The sequence below is a fragment of the Pleurodeles waltl genome, chromosome 2_1, assembly GCF_031143425.1.
Source record: "Pleurodeles waltl isolate 20211129_DDA chromosome 2_1, aPleWal1.hap1.20221129, whole genome shotgun sequence".
NCBI classification, from domain to species: Eukaryota; Metazoa; Chordata; class Amphibia; order Caudata; family Salamandridae; genus Pleurodeles; species Pleurodeles waltl.
This window is the reverse complement of record NC_090438.1, coordinates 135,959,574-135,978,920: the sequence shown is the minus strand read 5'-3', so window position 1 is coordinate 135,978,920 and position 19,347 is coordinate 135,959,574.

Here is a 19,347-nt window from a genome sequence, read left to right as displayed (position 1 = left end):
TTCAGCGGTGCTTGTCACGGCGGGGCCCTGTTCAGCTTGCGGGGCCCTCCTGTGCTGGAGTCCTAGGCCCGTGGGTGTCCTCCTTCACACTTGAAATGGGGCTGGTGGGGCCCTCCTGGGCAGCTCGCCTGCTGCCGGAAATGTCCGCCCTGCTGCCCTTGCCCTCCTTCGCCGATTCTCTGGGGCCCTTGCCTCCCTTTGTGGATGTGCCAGGTGACGGTGCCAGGGTAGTGCCTTTGGGGGCTGCCGTCTCTGGCCTCTCGCGCCGGCCCTTCCCTTTTTTAGTTTTTTTCCCAGGGGGTGGGCTGGCTGTCCCCTTGCTGCTGGCCGATGTTGCTGCCCTAGAAGCTGGTGGACTCCAATAGCCCTGGACTATGGTCCTTGTAGGTGCAGGGCTTGTGGTGGCTGAGGTGCTGTTTGGACTCTTATGAGATGGAGGGGGTGGGTCAGGTGATGCAAAGAGGTTAATTATGGAGAGGAAAAACTTTTTAGGAGCAGTGGGAAGGGTAGGTGCAGTGGGTATGGGAGTGGAGGAAGAGGATGTGGTTGTAGGAGAGTCAAGTGTGCTGTCTTTGGGTGCAGGTGCTTGTGACGGAGGCTGTCGTGAGGTGGATGGCTGTTGGGTGGGTGGCTGCCTGCGTTTGTGTGGTTTGGAAGAGGGGGTGACAGACACACTGGGAGAGGACACAGGGGACGTGTAAATGGCAGTGGGGGTGGTGACTGCACGTGTGCGGAGTGTTCTGGTGGGTGTGCTGGTGATGGACGTACTGGCTGATGGTGGTGTGCATGCAGGTGTGAGTGGAGACGTCACAGGGAGGGAGGAGGGAGACGAGGAGGAGGGGGGCACAGAGGAGGCAGTGGCTGTTGGCATGTCTGCATGTGGATGTTGCATGTGTGAATGCTTGTGTGATCTGTGGTGCTTATGTCTGGATGAGCTGCCCTTGGGTGTTGATGTGTGTGCAGGCTGGTCTGTAGGTGTGGCTGGGATAGGCAGAGGAACAGGGGAGTGGGACTGGGATGAGGAAATTGGAGGGGGGAGGCAGGAGACAGGGACAATGGCTGCCGTCAGTGCTGAGGCCAGAGCATTAAACGATCGCTGATGGGCAGCCTGACCCGAATGAATGCCCTCCAGGTATGCATTGCTCCGGTGCACCTCCCTTTCTACACCCTGGATGGCATTCAAAATGGTAGACTGCCCAACAATGAGCGTCTGGAGGAGGTAAATGATCTCCTCACTGAGGGCAGCAGGGGTAACTGGGGCAGGGCCTGAGGTGCCTGGGGCGAAGGAGATGCCCGCCTTCCTGGCCGAGCGGGCACGGGGCGAACGCTGAGGGGCTGCTTGGAGGGCGGAGCTGGTGCGCGGGGTGGCGGCTGTACCTGTTGTAGCGGTGGGCACGGATGTTGCCGCCACCACAAGGGAGCTCCCTTCCGAGGACGTGTCTGTGTCGCTGACGTCTCCACGGGTCCCCGTTGTGGAGCTCCCCTCGCCCTCCATCTCACTGGTGTACTCGGAGTCGGTTGCATGGCCCTCCGGGGCCATGTGAGATGCAGATCCCTCGTGCTCCGATGCCACTTCTCCTCCGCCTGATGATGCTAATGCACACATGAACAGGAAGACCACAAAAAAGGAGGGGGGGAGAAAACATGACATGTTGAGTGCATGCATTGGCGACACCGTTGGCGGAGAGGACAGACACAGAAGCCCCCTGCACTACGCCGCGCACTCGGTGTACAGTACTCAATTATTGTGACTTTGCCTACAAGCCTATGGACGACAACTGCACACATAGGTGACCCAGGGCCATGGATAGCTGTACTTAGCACCCTACAGAGGTGGGGGGCGGGGGCACAGGGCCATGCCTTACGGAGGGGACCAGCCTACAGAATTCACCCTGGCCTAGTCACCCACAGCCCTCCTCCCCCACCCAGACACCTCCACTGTGCGCTAATATAGCAGAATGTGCTGGTACTCACCCCCTTGTGTCTGCTGTGATGTCCTCACCCGCCCATCCAAATCGGGGTAGGCCACCGCCAGGATCCGGGACATCAGGGGGGTCAATTGACGGGAGCCACCCCTCCTACGTTGGGAGGCCATCCCCACCAGAGCATCCGCGGTCTTCCTGCTCCCGCGGCGGATGTCCTCCCACCTCTTGCGGCAGTGGGTGCCCCGTCTGTTGTGGACCCCCAGGGTCCGGACGTCCTTGGCGATGGCACGCCAAATGTCGATCTTCTGATGGGCGCTGACCTATGTGACATGGACAGGGTGGGAAAATAAATATCATCATTTTCTGCATGGTCGATGTGAGTGGCCCCCCCTCCCCAACCTTGCCATATGGCACATGCTCTCATCTGTCGTGCGATGCATGCCTCATTCGCTCCCCTCCCCACCATCTTTCATCCACCCCACTCAACACAGGCATTGCCCACAAAGCATGGTCCCAGTGTACTTACCTGTTGGTCTGGAGGACCGTAGAGTAGCGCATACTGGGGGAGAACCCCATTAACAAGTTTCTCCAATTCCTCAGATGTGAAGGCAGGAGCCCTTTCCCCAGTCGCAGCTGCCATTGTATCTTCCAGACCGAGGTCACAGCAGCACTTGCAGTATAGGTCCTCTCCTGTGGATGATCAGGTCTCGAGTGATTAAGCAGATAGAAGATGGCGGTCATGCCCGCGGCGGTGCGTACCGCGGCGGTGCGTACCGCGACCGCCGGCGCACATCGTCATTGGCTCCTGAGACCCATAGGGTTCAATGTTAACCAATGCTGCTTTGCGCCGCGGTCTTCGCCCGCCTACCGCCACGGTGTGCCACGCCAGCGCATTGACCTCACATCCCATTGTCACACTTCACAGGTCAGGCAGCCGCCATTTCCAGGGCCCACATGGCTTAATTTGTACTGCGTCCCACAGGCCTAGGCCTTGCATTGCCACTCATACAAGCCATTCAATGCATAGCGAATCGTGTTCTGTGCAAGCTGTGGTTACGTACCTGTGGGTTGCTTGACTCTGTGCTCCATGTTGTCCTTCCTAGGCACCGTCCGCTGGGACTTGCGAGGAGATGGAGGAATGTTCCCGTGTACAGACCGCTGGTGGAACTGTCGACAATGGAAGAAAGACATGTCATACTGACATACAGACTTGACCGAGCCACTATACAGGAACTGTGTGCCCAGCTGGAGCCAGACCTGATGTCCCCCATTCGCCAACCCACAGGGATTCCCCCTCTGGTGCAGGTTCTGTCAGTACTCCATTTTTTGGCAAGTGGATCATTCCAAACAACAGTGGCCATATCATCAGGGATGTCTCAGCCTATGTTTTCTAAGGTTTTGTCCAGAGTGTTGTCTGCCCTGATGAAATACATGCGGAGCTACATTGTTTTCCCTGAGGTGGGCGATTTGGCTACCGTGAAGGGTGATTTCTATGCCCTTGGCCATATCCCCAACATCATTGGTGCCATTGATGGGACCCATATGGCTTTGGTTCCCCCCAGTGAAAGTGAGCAGGTGTACAGGAACAGAAAAAGTTATCATTCGATGAATGTCCAGGTGGTCTGTTTGGCTGACCAGTACATCTCCCATGTAAATGCCAAGTTCCCTGGGTCAGTGCATGATGTGTACATCATGCGAAATAGCAGCATCCCTTACGTGATGGAACAGCTACAGAGACACCGTGTGTGGCTAATTGGTGACTTTGGTTACCCCAACCTGTCGTGGCTACTGACCCCAGTGAGGAATCCCAGGACAAGGGCAGAGGAACGGTACAATGAGGCCCATGGGCGTACTAGGAGGGTGATCGAGCGGACCTTCGGCCTCCTGAAGGCCAGGTTTAGGTGCCTGCATATGACAGGTGGATCCCTAATGTACTCACCAAAGAAGGTGTGCCATATCATCGTGGCCTGCTGTATGCTTCACAACCTGGCTTTGCAACGCCAGGTGCCTTTCCTGCAGGAGGATGGTCCAGATGGTGGTGTTGTAGCAGCTGTGGAGCCTGTGGAGAGTGAAGAGGAGGAAGACGACGGGGACGACACAGACAACAGGGACACAGTGATACAACAGTATTTTCAGTAGCACACAGGTACGAATCAACCCCGCCATTTTACATTTACTTAAAGTCTCCTGCCTCTCTACTGTCTGTGTTTCCCCCCAGTTCCTGTTAACTGAGTTGTGACTTTCCCTTCCGTTTTCAGAGCTGTGGGCCCCACTGCGTGACCTCTGCTTTGTTTGCCCATGGACTACAGCTGTGTGACCGTGGTATGTTGTCATCACAATGTAACTGAACATTTTGGCAACGTTATGTCTAATACATTTGTTCAAAATACAAGCAGACTCCAGATTTTTTAAGTGCAATAAGTGATTTTATTAAAGTGCTAAATTTAGGGACATGATTGTAAAACGGTGATGGGTGATGGTGGAGTAATGTCCATGGCAGAGTCCAGTTTTCAGTCTCACAGGTGCATTGTCCATATGCCTGTGGAAGGACGGAGCAGGGGCAGTTTAAGTTTGGACAGGGGGATGACATCAGGGGGTATCATTTGCTGGCGGGGGTCTTGGCATCCTACTCTGTCTTCTTGTGAGATCTCAGGTTCCGCTTGCGGGGTAGTTCTTCTTCTGCAGGAGGTGGGGTTCTGGTGGCCTGTCGTTGTGTGGGGGCCTCCTGTCCACTAGCGCCGGCGGAGGTGGTAGGCTGTTCCTGGTCCATGCTAGTGACAGGGGCCCTTTGTGGTGCCACATGCTCCCGCAATGTGGTGACTATCTGGTTAAGGGCCACGACGATGGTCCCCATTGCGGAACTAATGTTTCTCAGTTCCTCTCTGAACCCCATGTACTGTTCCTCCTGCAGTACCTGGATCTCCTGGAACCTGGCCAGTACCGTAGCCATCGTCTCCTGGGAGTGGTGGTATGCTCCCATGATGGAGGAGAGGGCCTCTTAGAGAGTCGGTTCCCTGGGCCTGTCCCCCCCCTGTCGCACAGCAGCCCTCCCAGTTCCCCTGTTTCCCTGGGCCTCTGTCCCCTGGACCGTGTGCCCACTACCACTGCCCCCGGGTCCCTGTTGTTGTTGGGGTGGTGGGTCAACCTGGGTGCCCTGTAGTGGTGGACACACCGCTGATTGACGTGTCCTGGAGACAGAGGCATGGGCCCGCTGGGTGGGAGCTGTGCTGGTGTTCCCAGAGGGGGTTAGGTCTGCTGTCTGTGGGGAACCGACTGTCCCGAGGTCCCCGATGGGCCGGGCTGGTCATCTGGGTCCAGGGAGACAGAGCTGCTGTCATCACTGGGGGCCTCTTCTGGGGGTGGGATGGACATCTCTAGACCCTCCTGGGCGGTGTGGTGGCGTTCGGGTCCTGCAGGGGTATTAGAGTATGGTTATTGCTTCTGTGTGTGCCATTTCGTGTAATGGGTGGGTGCCCGTGTACCCCATTGCTGGCATTCCCTTGTGGGGGCTTTTGTGACGGTGGCTTGTGGGGGAGATGGGTATGTGCAGTGGGCATGCTTTGGTGATGGGTATCCATGCTTTGGGGAGGCATGCAGGGCTAGGTTTTGGGATGGGTGGGTTGTGATGGTGAGCCATTTGCAAGGAGTTGGTGTGATGGGGTGGGGGTGAGGGTGTGGGTATGATTTGGCATGCAGGTGGGGTGGGGGGAATGAAGTAGTGAAGATTTGACCTACCAGAGTCCATTCCTCCGCCTACTCCTGCGAGGCCCTCAGGATGCAGGATGTGCAAGACTTCCTCCTCCCATGCTGTGAATTCTGGGGGAGTAGGCAGGGGTCCGCCGCCAATCCGCTGTACTGCGATGTTGTGCCTTGATACCATGGAACGCACCTTCCCCCGTAGGTCGTTCCACCGCTTCCTGATGTCGTCCCGATTTCGGGGATGCTGTCCCACAGCGTTGACCCTGTCCACTATTCTGCTCCATAGCTCCATCTTCCTGGCAATGGTGGTGTGCTGCACCTGTGCCCCAAAGAGCTTGGGCTCTACCCGCACTATTTCCTCCACCATGACCCTGAGTTCTGCGTCAGAGAACCTGGGGTGTCTTTGGGGTGCCATGGGGTGGTGTGGGTGAGGGGTGGTGTATGTGTTGTAGAGTGTGGTGAGTGTGGTGGTGTATGGTGTTTTGTGCGTGGATATTGTGTGGGTGATGTTGTGATTTGCCTCTGTGTGATGGTCTACTCTATGCTGTGCTGTCTCTCTCTGTCCTTCAGTCGCAATTGTGGTTGTAAGGGTTTGTGGGTGATGTGGGTGTGTGTTTTATATTTAATTGGGTGTGTGGGAGTGGTGTGTGTATGTGTCTCAGGTGTGTGTATTTTGAATTGTTCAATGTGGTAGTGTTTTGTAAAGGTGTGTGTATTTTGACCGCGGCGGTGTGTACCGCCAATGGAATACCGCGGTTGAAAGACCGCTGCGGGGATTTGTGGGTCAGAATGGCATGGGCGTATTTCTGTTGGCATGACGGTGGAGGTTTGGTCATCGCCAGTTTTTCGCTGGCCGTTGGTGTGGCGGACTTTTGTTGATGTCGGGTTTTTGGCGGTTTGCCAGTTGCGGGTCAGAATGACCGTGGCGGTTTACCGCGACCGCGGCAGTGTTATGGCGGTCTTCTGACCGGCGGTAAGCGCCTTTTACCGCCGAGGTCAGAATGACCCCCCAAATGCCACATCTCTATCTGCTCCCAAACGGAATCTGAACTTTAAAGTTATTTAAAGGCAGCCCCCATGTTAACCTATGGGAGAGATAGGCCTTGCAACAGTGAAAAATGAATTTAGCAGTATTTCACTGTTACGACATGTAAAACACATCAGTACATGTCCCAGATTTAACATACACTGCACCCTGCCCATGGGGCTACCTTGGGCCTACCTTGGGGGTGCCTTACATGTATAAAAAGGGAAGGTTTAAGCTTGGCAAGTGGGTACACTTGCCAAGCCGAATTGGCAGATTAAAACTACACACACAGACACTGCAGTGGCAGGTCTGAGCCATGTTTACAGGGCTACTAATGTGAGTGGTGTTGGGTTGTCTCTCTGTTCTTATGTCGAGTCTTGTGAGGATTCGAGAACCTTGTCTCGAGACTCGACATAGGACACGGAAAACGGTTGGATGGGCGACGGTGGCGGAGCTATGAATTGCTGTTCTGCGTATTGTGGATCATACTGAAAATAAATAATACTTACCAGAATCCAAGACTTTTCATTGGCGACGAGGGACTGCAGGACAGCTGGACCTATGTGTGCACCTTGTGAGGAGTTCATCGCGCGGCGTCTTCAACCGGCCTTCAGTGTTTCGACCCTGCTGAGGGGAGTCTTTGCAGCTCCGTTAGTCTAGGAGCCTACATCCTGTTTTTCATCTTTTATCGATTTTTGGGCTGTTTTTGGGGCAGTTTAACACAGGAGGTTTCTGCGCGTGTCGGATCAGCGCGCGCGTCCTCCTGTTGTTATTCTCGTGTACCGCTACGCAACGAAGACGCCGAATACGCGTCTTATGTGTTACTTTGTTTCCTGGCAACGGAGACGCCAGGAAACAAGTGAATCGATTCAGCTACGCAACGAAGACGCCGAATACACGTCTTATGAGTTACTTCGTTTCTTGGCAACGGAGACGCCAGGAAACGAGTGAATCTGACATTTATTTCAAATATTTGGAGCAGCACAGCTGAGGTATAGCTGACTAGTCCAATAATACTTCAAGTGCACTTTTACTCGCTTCCTTCATTCGTTGGGTCAAGTATTCATCAGTCATCAACGAGTGGAAAAAAGATACGTTTTCCAAGCATTTCAAACACCTTGAGCAGTGTGTCTTGAAAAATTAAGAGGACACGCATATCATTAACATTTATTGTGGTTACATTTAAAATGCAGCAATCCATTCTGCCTCCTCCTGTATTCTCTCCGGATCCTGTTTCGTCAGAAGCGGATTGGGATTCCTGGAAAGAAGGTTTCGAGGCATATTTAGATGCCATTGACGGTGACTCCTTTACTCATAGGAAAAAGTTTGCTGTTTTACGTTATTGTTTAGGTCCGGAGGGCCGCAACATTTTAAAACATATTCCACAGATATCTGTTGCATTAGATGTGGGTGAAGGTGATGGCGGTATGGATGAATATGCTTCTGCCATTAAGTCCCTTGATAACAGATTTGGATCGTGTAAAAATTTTATTATGGGAAGACACAAATTTTATAAAAGGGTGCAAGTTCCTGGTGAACCAGTAGCTAATTATGTGGGAGCTTTAAGGATGTTAGCGGTTTCTTGTGATTACAAGGCATGTGAGGATGAAATGATTAGAGATCAACTTGTCGAGAAAACCAGTAATAAGAAAGTTCAAGAGACACTATTGTCTACACCGAATTTAACATTAGAAAAGGCTGTAGAAATAGCCACTAGAATCGAGAATACAACAACGTATATGCAACAGATGAGTATAATTAGTCAGAAAGATTTTCATCAGAAAGTAGCTATAATTAAACAGAAATCTAACAAATCTCAAGCAATTACCAGAGCTGAAACATCAGTTAGGAAGGATAATTACAAGAAAAGGGAATGTTTTAGGTGTGGTAGTTCCACCCATTTAGGTAATGCTGGTAATTGCCCTGCGGTAGGTAAAAAATGTTCAAAATGCTCCAAAGTTGGGCATTTTGCCAGAGTGTGTAGGGCTGTTAACATGTCAAGTTCCAGTTCTAGGGACAAGGTTTTTAACTTACACAATGACGATTTGGATGGATCTAATTCTTCCTCTAATGAGGATGACGAAATTCTTACTGTTGTATGTTATTCTAATGAGAGTGACGTTGTTATGCTTAACAACACTAAAAGGCCTACCTGTAAATTGTCAATTAATGGCCATGAAATAATTGTTGTAGCCGATTCTGGGTCACCTTATACACTTGTGAGTCAAAAGGTGTGGAAGGAATATTTCAGCCATGTTGGGCTCAGGAAGTCGAGCATCAAGCCTGTGGGATATGGTGGCAAACCAGTGGAAGTTTTGGGGGAGTGTGAAGTTGTGTTGAGTTTCCAAGGTAATGTGACTAAGGGGATAGTGTACGTGGCTAATGATGATACATGTCTTTTAGGTTGGGAAGATCAAAGAAAGTTAGGTATTTTGTTAGATCCAAATAACCCAGAACAAGTTATACTGAGCAAGAATTATAACCAAGTGTTATCTATTAGTTCTGTGTGGGTCGATGCATTTCCAGGTGTTTTTAAAGAAGGAATTGGTGTGTTCAAGGGATTTGCACACAAGATAAGGTTAATGGAGAATGCAGTTCCCAAGGTTCATAAAGTACGTAGAGTACCTTTAGCTTTGAGAGCAGAGTTGAAAAAGGAGCTAGACAGATTATGTGATCAACGCATAATTGAGAGGGTGGATGCATCAGATTGGGTGGCCCCCATAGTAATTGCTCGTAAAGCCAATAACTCTATTCGCATGTGTGTCGATTTGCGTGACCTTAATGCACAAATTTGGGTGGATTGCCATCCATTGCCTAACATTGTTGAAATACTATCCATTTTAGATGAGGCCAGCGTGTTTAGTTTGTTGGACATGACATTGGCTTATCATCAAATTAATCTGCATCCTGAGTCAAGACATTTGACAGCTTTTGTTACTCCAGAAGGTTTGTTCCAATTTAGACGCATGCCATTTGGTTTAGCTTCAGCTTCTGCGGTATTCCAAAGGGTGGTGGATAGTTTATTTGGAAGTATGGAAGGTGTAATTGCTTTCCAGGATGACATTCTAGTCTTTGGCAAGAATCAAGCACAGCATGATGAAAGAATGGAACAGGTATTATCTTTGTTGAATAAAAAAGGGATTGTACTAGGGCCAAACAAATGTAAATTTAGTGTGTCTAGTATTGATTATCTAGGGTATAAAATTTCTAAATGTGGAGTGGAACCAAAGAGAAAGCTGGTTGAAGCTATTGAAGATTTTCAGTCTCCTAGTAATAAAGACCAAGTCAGATATTTTATGGGTCTGATTGAATTTTATTCAAGGTTCATTCCTAACTGTGCAAGCAAAATTCATAAAATTAGGTCTCTTTTAAAGAAAAATGTCAAATTTGACTGGTGTCTGGAGTGTGAACAGGAGTTTACAGCCATTAAGCAAGAAGTAGCAATGGCAGTTCCGTTGAAGTCTTTTAACACAAGGGACGAAATAGTAATAATGACGGATGCCAGTCAACTTGGATTAGGTGCTGTTTTAATGCAGAAGAGAAATGGTAGGGATGAAGTGGTAGCCTTTGCTTCGCGTAGTCTGAGAGGTGCCGAAGAAACTTACTCAACTATTAAAAGGGAAGCCCTTGCATGTTGGTGGGGCATTGTACATTTCAAACCGTATTTGTGGGGTGTGCACTTTACAGTCAGGATGGATCACAAACCCTTAGTGCTGTTGTTTTCTACTTCTGGTGCGCATCGAGCCACTCCCAGAATAGCTAAGTGGCAGTACAGATTACAAATGTATAACTTTCATGTGGAATATGTTCCGGGTGCAAGGAATACACTTGCTGATTCCCTTTCCCGTCTTCCTTGCAAGAATGGGCCAGATGAGGAGGAACCGGAAGAAGATGATGTCCTGGTATGCTCTATAGAGTTTCAATTGGGTGGTGCGGTGTCGGAAGATGAGTGGAGGCAAGCGTGTGGAAATGATGATCAATTGAAGGAGGTCATGAAGGGCATAGCACAGGGATGGTCTGTATGCAAGTCTGAACAGTGTGAAGTGTACAAACATGTTTTTGGGGAGTTATCAATTATAAATAACGTGTTAATGCGTGCGGATGCAATGGTTGTACCTAAGGATTTAAGATACAAAGTATTATCCTTGGGACATGAAGGACACATAGGTATGCGGGCTATGAAAAGGAGAATAAGAGAGGATTTCTGGTGGCCTGGACTGGACAGAGATGTAGAACACTTTGTGAGAGATTGTTTGGCCTGTGCTATCAGTGACAAGTCTCAGGTTGTCCTGCCATCCCCTGTTGAAGCTATTGAAGTGCCTGGGAAAGCCTGGAGTAAGGTTGCAATGGATTTGATTGGACCTGTCAATTTGATCAATGGGCAAGTAGAGTATGGTATAGTGTTAATAGACTTTTATAGTCGTTGGCCTGAGTTTAAGTTTGTGAAAGTACCTAATTCGCATAAGATCATTGAATTTTTGGAATCTGTATTTCTCAGAGAGGGTATTCCTGATGAGATACTTACCGACAACGGTAGTCAATTCACATCTTCTCAGTTTTCTGATTTTTTAGTGCTCATGGGCATTAAACATGTTAAGACTTCACTTTATCATCCTAGGAGTAATGGTCTTGTTGAGCGCTTTAACAGAGTGATAAAAGAGAATATGCAGTTGGCCAAAGCTGGAGGGTTAAATTGTAAGGGTGAACTAAAAAAATTGTTGTGGGCTGTGCGGACCACACCCAATGCAGATACTGGTGTGTCTCCTTTTGTGTTATTGAGGGGAAGAGTTCCAGGAACTAAGTTGAAAAGAAAGTGGATGGGTGAAAGTGGAGTTGATGAGGGATTGATTGAGAAAGTGAGTGGAAAAAGGATTTCTGCTCAGAATAAATACAAAGGTGATCCTAGAAAAACTGTTTGTGTGAAGTTGGGTGATTATGTCAAAATCAAGAGTGCCCGCATTGTTCAGAAAGGTGAATCAAGATTTTCTTATCCTAAGAAAGTCATAAAAATTTGTAAAAATGCTGTTAAATTGGAAGATGGTAATTGGTGGAATAAGGAAAGGTTGTCCTTGGCTCGTGATGTGGAACTTTTGAACAAATCTTTGAAGGAGTCCACCAAAGTAAATCAAGAAGCAAGAATGGACCCACGGAAGGACAAGGTTTTGGAAGGTCCTATTAAGAAGGAATGTGAGTCGATGGACATGAAAAGAAAATCCTCAACAAGGAATAAGAGGCTTCCTACGAAGTTCCGTGACTTTGTACTTTCAGTTTAACAAAATGTGTTTTGTGTTTTTGTGAAGGTTTGGATGTAACTTTGTATGTGTTAAGGGGAAGGATATGTTGGGTTGTCTCTCTGTTCTTATGTCGAGTCTTGTGAGGATTCGAGAACCTTGTCTCGAGACTCGACATAGGACGCGGAAAACGGTTGGATGGGCGACGGTGGCGGAGCTATGAATTGCTGTTCTGCGTATTGTGGATCATACTGAAAATAAATAATACTTACCAGAATCCAAGACTTTTCAAGTGGCTCAACCAGTGCTGCAAGCCCACCGGTAGCATTTGATTTACAGGCCCTGGGCACCTTTAGTGCACTTTACTGGGGACTTACTATTAAATCAAATGTGCCAATCATGAAAAGCCAATTACACATACATCTTACACAGGAGCACTTGCACTTTAGCACTGGTTAGCAGTGGTAAAGTGCCCAGAGTACCACAAACAGCAAAAACAGAGTCCAGCACACAGTCAAAACATGGGAAGGAGATTCAAAAAAGACAGGGGAGACCAGGCCAAGGATGTCAGGTCTAGCTGCTGTTAACTGCCTTTGTCACTGTGGTATGCACCATTTTGCCTGCCCCTTATATAGTAACATCGGTGTGAGGACATAACAAACACAAGCATTTGCAATGTAATGGGTCTCGTGTTTTCTCGAGTTAAAGCTATTAGTGTTGTAAATTCCTAACTGGAATTTTCTTGCCACATAAATTGAAAATGAAGCAAGCCGAATCAAAGCGCCACAGCCACCATGAGCATGAGCGCGAAGGAGAGACACAAAAGGAAAAAGAAGTTTGCTCGCAGTCAAACGTATCAGTAAACATGCAATTATCCATGTAACGGGGTCGATGGCCAAGGAGATCACAAAACTGCCCTAAGGAGAGACAAAGGTAAAGCATTTACGTATGATAACAAAGGATTTTTGAAAGGCAAGCCCATGAACGAGTGATAGTGAAGGGCATGCAGTAGGCATGGTTAAAAGCCCACAGATAGATTACAACACGTTCTCTAATAGGCCACTAAGGACCTACCCCAGGCACAATACCTCCTTCACAGCCTTGAGTTTCCCAATACTCCAGAGTAAAGTCTGAAATAAAGCATATTAACACAAAAGATTAAAACCCAGCAAAACAGCTTTCAGTCAGTCAGTCAAAAGAACTTTATTTTGGCTACAAGAGCCACAAAAGCACAGCAACAATAAATAATTATACAGAATTAAATAAAATATATACAGTACATGTAATTAGATGAAATAATAAAATTAAATAAAATTAAATGCACTCCCAGAGTAAGTTTGTAAATTATTATACAGATAGAAGCTTCCCTCTGACAATCCAACTTGCTCCAAGGAATTTGGCAACAGCAATAACTAACATAGGGCGAGTGTCTGATCTAAGAATTTGGAGAGCTAAGTCAGACCTGCAAACTCCCATCAGTCTACAAGCGGGGGCCAGCCATTTCCTGCGTGAGGCAGTATATGCAGGGCAGACAAATAGGACATGAGGGAGGTTTTCAATGGGTGCTTTACAAGCTGGGCAGATTGTTGTTTCGTCATGTGACCAGCGACTAGTAAACAGTCTTAATGCCAGGGTGCCAATTCGGAACTGGAAGTACAACTTACTTTCTCTTGGCACCGTGATTATGTCCCAGAAAGCCTCATATTTGCACGTCTCTTTTACGTTAGTGAAGTCACATGACAGTGTAGAGTGAAGAGCGACCCTCATGTCTTCAGAGTCTACCATATGCCAGTAAGATCACTTTTTGAAGGGAAGGTAGTAGTGTTTGGGGAATCCCAAAGTTCTCTAAGCCCAAGAGAGTAAAGTAGCCCCTTGATGTGTCTAAGCCAGGGGATACTATGAGAGTGGTCAGCTTCTAAGATGACCTGCTGGGCTATAGTAAAGGAGGCAAGCTCCGGGGTGGTCCAAAGATGCGGCCAATACAAGAGGGGACATAGGCGCGCTTTGTAGTCAATGCATTTCATGCCTAAGTCTTTAAAAAGGGGAAACAGTGGAGTACTTGGTGGGAGGGATAGGAAATTTCTTAAGAAATTATTTTCAGTAACCTTTATTTCTTGGGCTTTGGCATAGCCCCAAAGTTCAGCCCCATAGAGGGCTGAACTTACTGCCTTGGTTTCATATATCCAGATTGCGGGGTGTATTGGTTTAGTATGTGAGAGGTTTAAGTCCTTTATTAAGACTCCTGTTGTTTGCTTTAACTTCAGTGCTTGCTTTGCAATATGCGATTTTCAAGAGATTTTTTCAGTTAACATTATGCCCAGGTAACTAAAAGTGGCAACCTTTTCAAGTGGAGTTCCCTCGAGAGTGAACTTTCCTCTAAATGATCTGTGTGCATTAAGTGTCATCAATTTAGTTTTAGAGGCATTGATTTCAAGTCCCCGTGTGGAGCAAAATTCCTCAAAACACACGAGGAGTTTACGTAATCCACTTGGGGTCTTGGATATCAGGAGTGTATCGTCTGCAAAGAGCAGGACCGGAATTGTCTGTGTGCCTAGCGATGGTGTGTCAGCCTCCAGTCTGAGTAAAGAGGGGACAATGTCATTTATGAACAGGGAGAACAGGGTGGGGGCAAGGACACACCCTTGCCGCACACGCCTTGACACCTGAATTCTGTCAGTTAGCTGCCCCCTATCGTCCCACCTGACACATGCATAGTTACCCTCATGGATCCGAGTTAGTAATACAAGAATGTGCTCGGGGATTCCCATTAGGGAAAGAACTTCCCACAGCTTGTTACGGGGTACTAAATCGAATGCAGATTTCAAGTCCACAAAAGCAACGTACAGGTTCTTTTTACCAATAAGAACGGTTTTCCAGTATAAGAGCAGAAACCTAAGGGCTTGCTCAATGGTAGATATGTTTTTTGCGAAAACCTGCCTGGAGGGGGCTAAGGATGTTGTGTTCCGTCATCCAGTCTTGAATCTTGCCCAGAAGGCAATGACAGAACACTTTCTGCACACAGTCTATTAAGCTAATTGGCCTATAATTACTGAGGAGGCTTCTGCCGCCCTTTTTGAAAATTGGGACAAAAATGGCCCCCTTCCAAGACTCAGGGATTGGCACCCCAGATGCTATTGCATTCGCTATGATGGTGATATAACTTGACCAGATTGCTATATCAGTTAGAAATAGATCTGCTGGAACGCCATCCACACCAGGTGCCCTACCACGCTTCAGGGAGCCTAAAGAGTATGCTATGTCCGCTTGGGAAAATAGTTGCAACACTGGAAGGGTGGGTGTTAGGGTAATATTTGGGCAAGTGTTCTTATGTAGAGAAGTAGAACTATCATGGTTGTAAGAATATATCAACTAAAGTGGTCTACCCAGTCCTTTGGTGCAATATTAGCTGTAATGTTCACTTCGCTGTTTGCAGGGCCGCGTGCTGCCAGGGACCAAAATGTGCTGCAATTCCTCTCTTGTGCAGCGTCACTAAGTGCAGCCCACCACTTGACGTCTTGTTCACGTTTAGCTTTGTCAATAGCTGATTTGTAAGAGTTTCTGGCTGAGCTAATTGCATTTACATCCTTAGATTTAATAGCTTGGATTAAATGCTTGCTTGTGGAGCGGCACACTTTGTTAAACCAGAGATCCCTGCCCTTCATCCTCTTACTATCATAGGCTAAGTCAGCCGAGAAGAGGGCCGCAATATCCTTGAAACATGAGGTGTGAGTTAAGCTTATTTCCTTGTTGGGAATTGTAAAGCCCACCTCTAAGTCCGTCAATGTGGTCCTCAAGGTGTTGTTAGCAGTGTCGATGAGTGTAGGTCGAGCTAGAACCTGGTTCCACTTTAGGTGTCATTTGTCATTAACCAGACTGATTCCCTTTGGTGCTTTAACTGAGGTGTTGATCATGGACAGGTGGTTGCTCAAAGCTGACAAGTGGACTGAGAGAGGATTATGGTCACTTTCAGATCTCTCAATAACCATCATGTCGATGACTAAAGGCCATAATCTTATGTTGACTAGACAATAATCAGTTCTACTGGTGTGGTTAACTTTGTTATACGTGTGACAACCCTTTACGTCTGATTTGGTCCGGCCATTCAGTGCCCTAAGTCCAAATTCCATAGTCAGTGATTTTACTTGAACAGCAACTTGTGACCACTTTTTAATGAGCTGGATATCCAGGGCAGGGATAGACCATACCTGATCCTCCTCGTGGGTGGACCCAAGATCGTCCCAGTCAAGAGGTTCAAATCTGACGTTAAAGTCACCTGCCACAATAATTTTGTAATGCCGGGGACAGTTTTGCAGAAATGCCTCCAGAATACAGAGGGTTTTGGAAACCCGACCCCCCCAACCCCTCTGGTATAGATGTTAAAGATAATCAGAACGGCATCAGCCCCAAATGATAGGCGAAGACCTAGCAGGTCAAGGGAATCAATGGATAGCTGTGATATACGGCAGTTTAGTGATGTTCTAGTCCAAATGGCTAGACCCCCAGAGGGCGTGCCCTAGTACTGGGCAGAGCAGGAATATAAAAGTTGGAATAGCCAGTTCGAAAGACTGGGTCGGTCTACCATGTCTCTTGAAGAAGACATATGTTGTGTTCCTCAGTAAAGGGGATGAAAGACGGGAGGGGGAGGATAGATCTCAGACCTGCCACATTCCATGAGGCAAGTCGTACCCCAGTGGTTGAATGGACATCCCTGTCGACTGACATATTTGAGAGTTTGGTTTCCAGAGGGTGGTTTAACAGGTGAGGTTGCTTGGGAGGAGAGGGGTCGTCATCACTATTGTCCAGCGAATCCTGTAACGAGTAATGATAAACATCTGGGGCACCTGACCTAGTCCTAGGTGCGGTTTTCTCATGCTTTGCTATCTGTAATAAGTGAGATTCACGGGAGAAAAAATGTACAATGTTATCAGTTATGTAATGGATCACACGTGGTCTGGTGGGATCTGTAAGGAGAAGAAACTTAAGTGCTTGCTGAGGAAATATTGGGGGCTACAGCCAGACCATAGACAGTTGTTTCATGTAAGTCAGGGGGAAGTTCAACATTTATTTCAGATGATGCTTTCAGTTATAACACCTCCCTCTTTAAATCTTGTATGCATAACATATGCTATACATTTGACTGGGCTGAGTGCTCATTTACATCTACATCTACTGACCCACCCACCCTGATGCATGGGTCAGGGTCGTCCTGTGAGTCTGAGATATTTATTAAAGGGGTAAAACGGTTGATACACTGAATAGGGTCACTGGGATCAGTAGGAGGCTTATCCGTTGATAATGGGGGAGCGTGGGTGATGACATCCCTACCCTCCCCCTGCCCTGTGGAGGCTATAGCCTGTTGGCCACGTTTTACAAATATGTCTGCAATTTTCTTGTTACCAGCGCCCTTCCTGACAGGGGAGCACTCTCCCCCAGTTCCGTTGGGGCCACTGTCCGAGGAGGAAGTTAAGACTCCTTCACATTCGTCAAGAAGGTTGTCGAATCTGTCCATAACACAGTTATTGGCTGCATGCTTATGTCTCTTTCACTTAGTTTTTAACACCACCCCTGCCCCACCCTCTATTGCTCTCCTTTTGCCCATTGAACTATAGTTGATAAATAAGTGTTCTATAAGAAGTTAGTTCAATGATACACCTACAAGAGGGTACAATAGTGGCAAGAGTCAACGGTGCCTGCTTAGAAAATATGTTAGGGGGTGGCCCAGCCCAGCCTTCTACGGGATACGACAGGGGGATGGGCCCGCCCTTGACCCGTAAGCGTGCCGTGAAGGGCCCCGATGCGCTATATAGAGCTCGTTGGTCTGATCAAGTGGCTGCAGGTGCTGGTAAAATGGCTGCCTCCTAGGGCCACAAAGCAGTCTGGGATATGTAGTCCCTTTCAAAGTTCCAGGCGCGTCCCGCGCCATGAAGTGCCCCCACACTTTATACAGCACTCGTTGGTCTGATCAAGTGGATGCAGGTGCTGGTAAGCTGGCCGCCTCCTGGGGCCACAAAGCAGTCTGGGATATGTAGTCCCTTTCAAAGTTCCAGGCGCGTCCCTGGCCTCAAAGTGCCCCCACACGCTATATAGAGTATATAGCGCTTGTTGGTCTGACCAAGTGAATGCAGGTGCTGGTAAGATGGCCGCCTCCTGGGGCCACAAAGCAGACTGGGATATGTAGTCCCTTTCAAAGTTCCAGGCGTGTCCTGCGCTGCGAAGTGCCCCCACGCGCTATATAGCGCTCGTTGGTCTGATCAAGTGGATGCAGGTACTGGTAAGATCGTCACTTCCTGGGGCCACAAAGCAGTCTGGGCTATGTAGTCCCTTTCAAAGTTCCAGGTGTGTCCCGTGCCGCAAAGTGCCCCCACGCACTATATAGCGCTCATTGGTCTGACCAAGTGGATGCAGGTGCTGGTAAGATGGCCGCCTCCTGGGGCCACCAAGCAGTCTGGGATATGTAGTCCCTTTCAAAGTTCCAGGTGCGTCCCGCGCCGTGAAATGCCCCCATGAGCTATATAGCACTCGTTGGTCTGATCAAGTGGATGCAGGTGCTGGTAAGATAGCCGCCTCCTGGGGCCACAAAGCAGTCTGGGATATGTAGTCCCTTTCAAAGTTCCAGGTGCGTCCCTCGCCGTGAAGTGCCCCTACACGCTATATAGCACTCGTTGGTCTGATCAAGTGGCTGCAGGTGCTGGTAAGATGGCCGCCTCCTAGGGCCACAAAGCAGTTTAGGATATGTAGTCCCTTACAAAGTTCCAGGTGCGTCCCAAAACAGCTATTCCTTACAGACAACAGCAGAAAGCAAGCTTGTTCACGGAGAAAAATTAAATCATTTAAAACTTCACCCCATTGCTGAAGAATTCACAAATGAACATAAAATTCCTCATCAAAGTTCAAACCCTTAGGTTCTTTGCTGCCTAAGGCCAATATATAACTGGACTCCAGTACCCTCAATCTCTTCTCTCTATTTCCATTCCTTGCCTCTTTAGGGATGCCATCAATGACACTGTACTTAACTTCTCTCTCATCACCCCTGTGTACAGAGTGGAAAGGCTTTGCTACAAGACAAGAATCGTCCAGGTTTTTGATGTTCCTCAAAGGCTGAAGTATTCTTTTATGTACCTGAAGAGTGGTACTCCCTTCATAGACTTTAGGGCATGTATATTTCAGGATATATACAACATATTTTCTCTTGTATGTGTATTGACCCTTTATCTTGTAGGATTCTCTGCCAAACGTCAATTTCTGACATACTCTCACCATTTTTGCAAGCTTTGCATTTTGTACACTTTATAAAGCCATCTGGCAGTTTTAACTATGTCTTCTTTGCTATCCTGATATTACTCCTGACCAAGGTATCACGCATGGATTTCACTCCTTACGAGCGATTCTGTGATAGAAGAAGATCTCTCTAAAAAACATTTGTCGTCTTTAGGAGAGCAAAATCCATGGATGATAACTTGCTGTA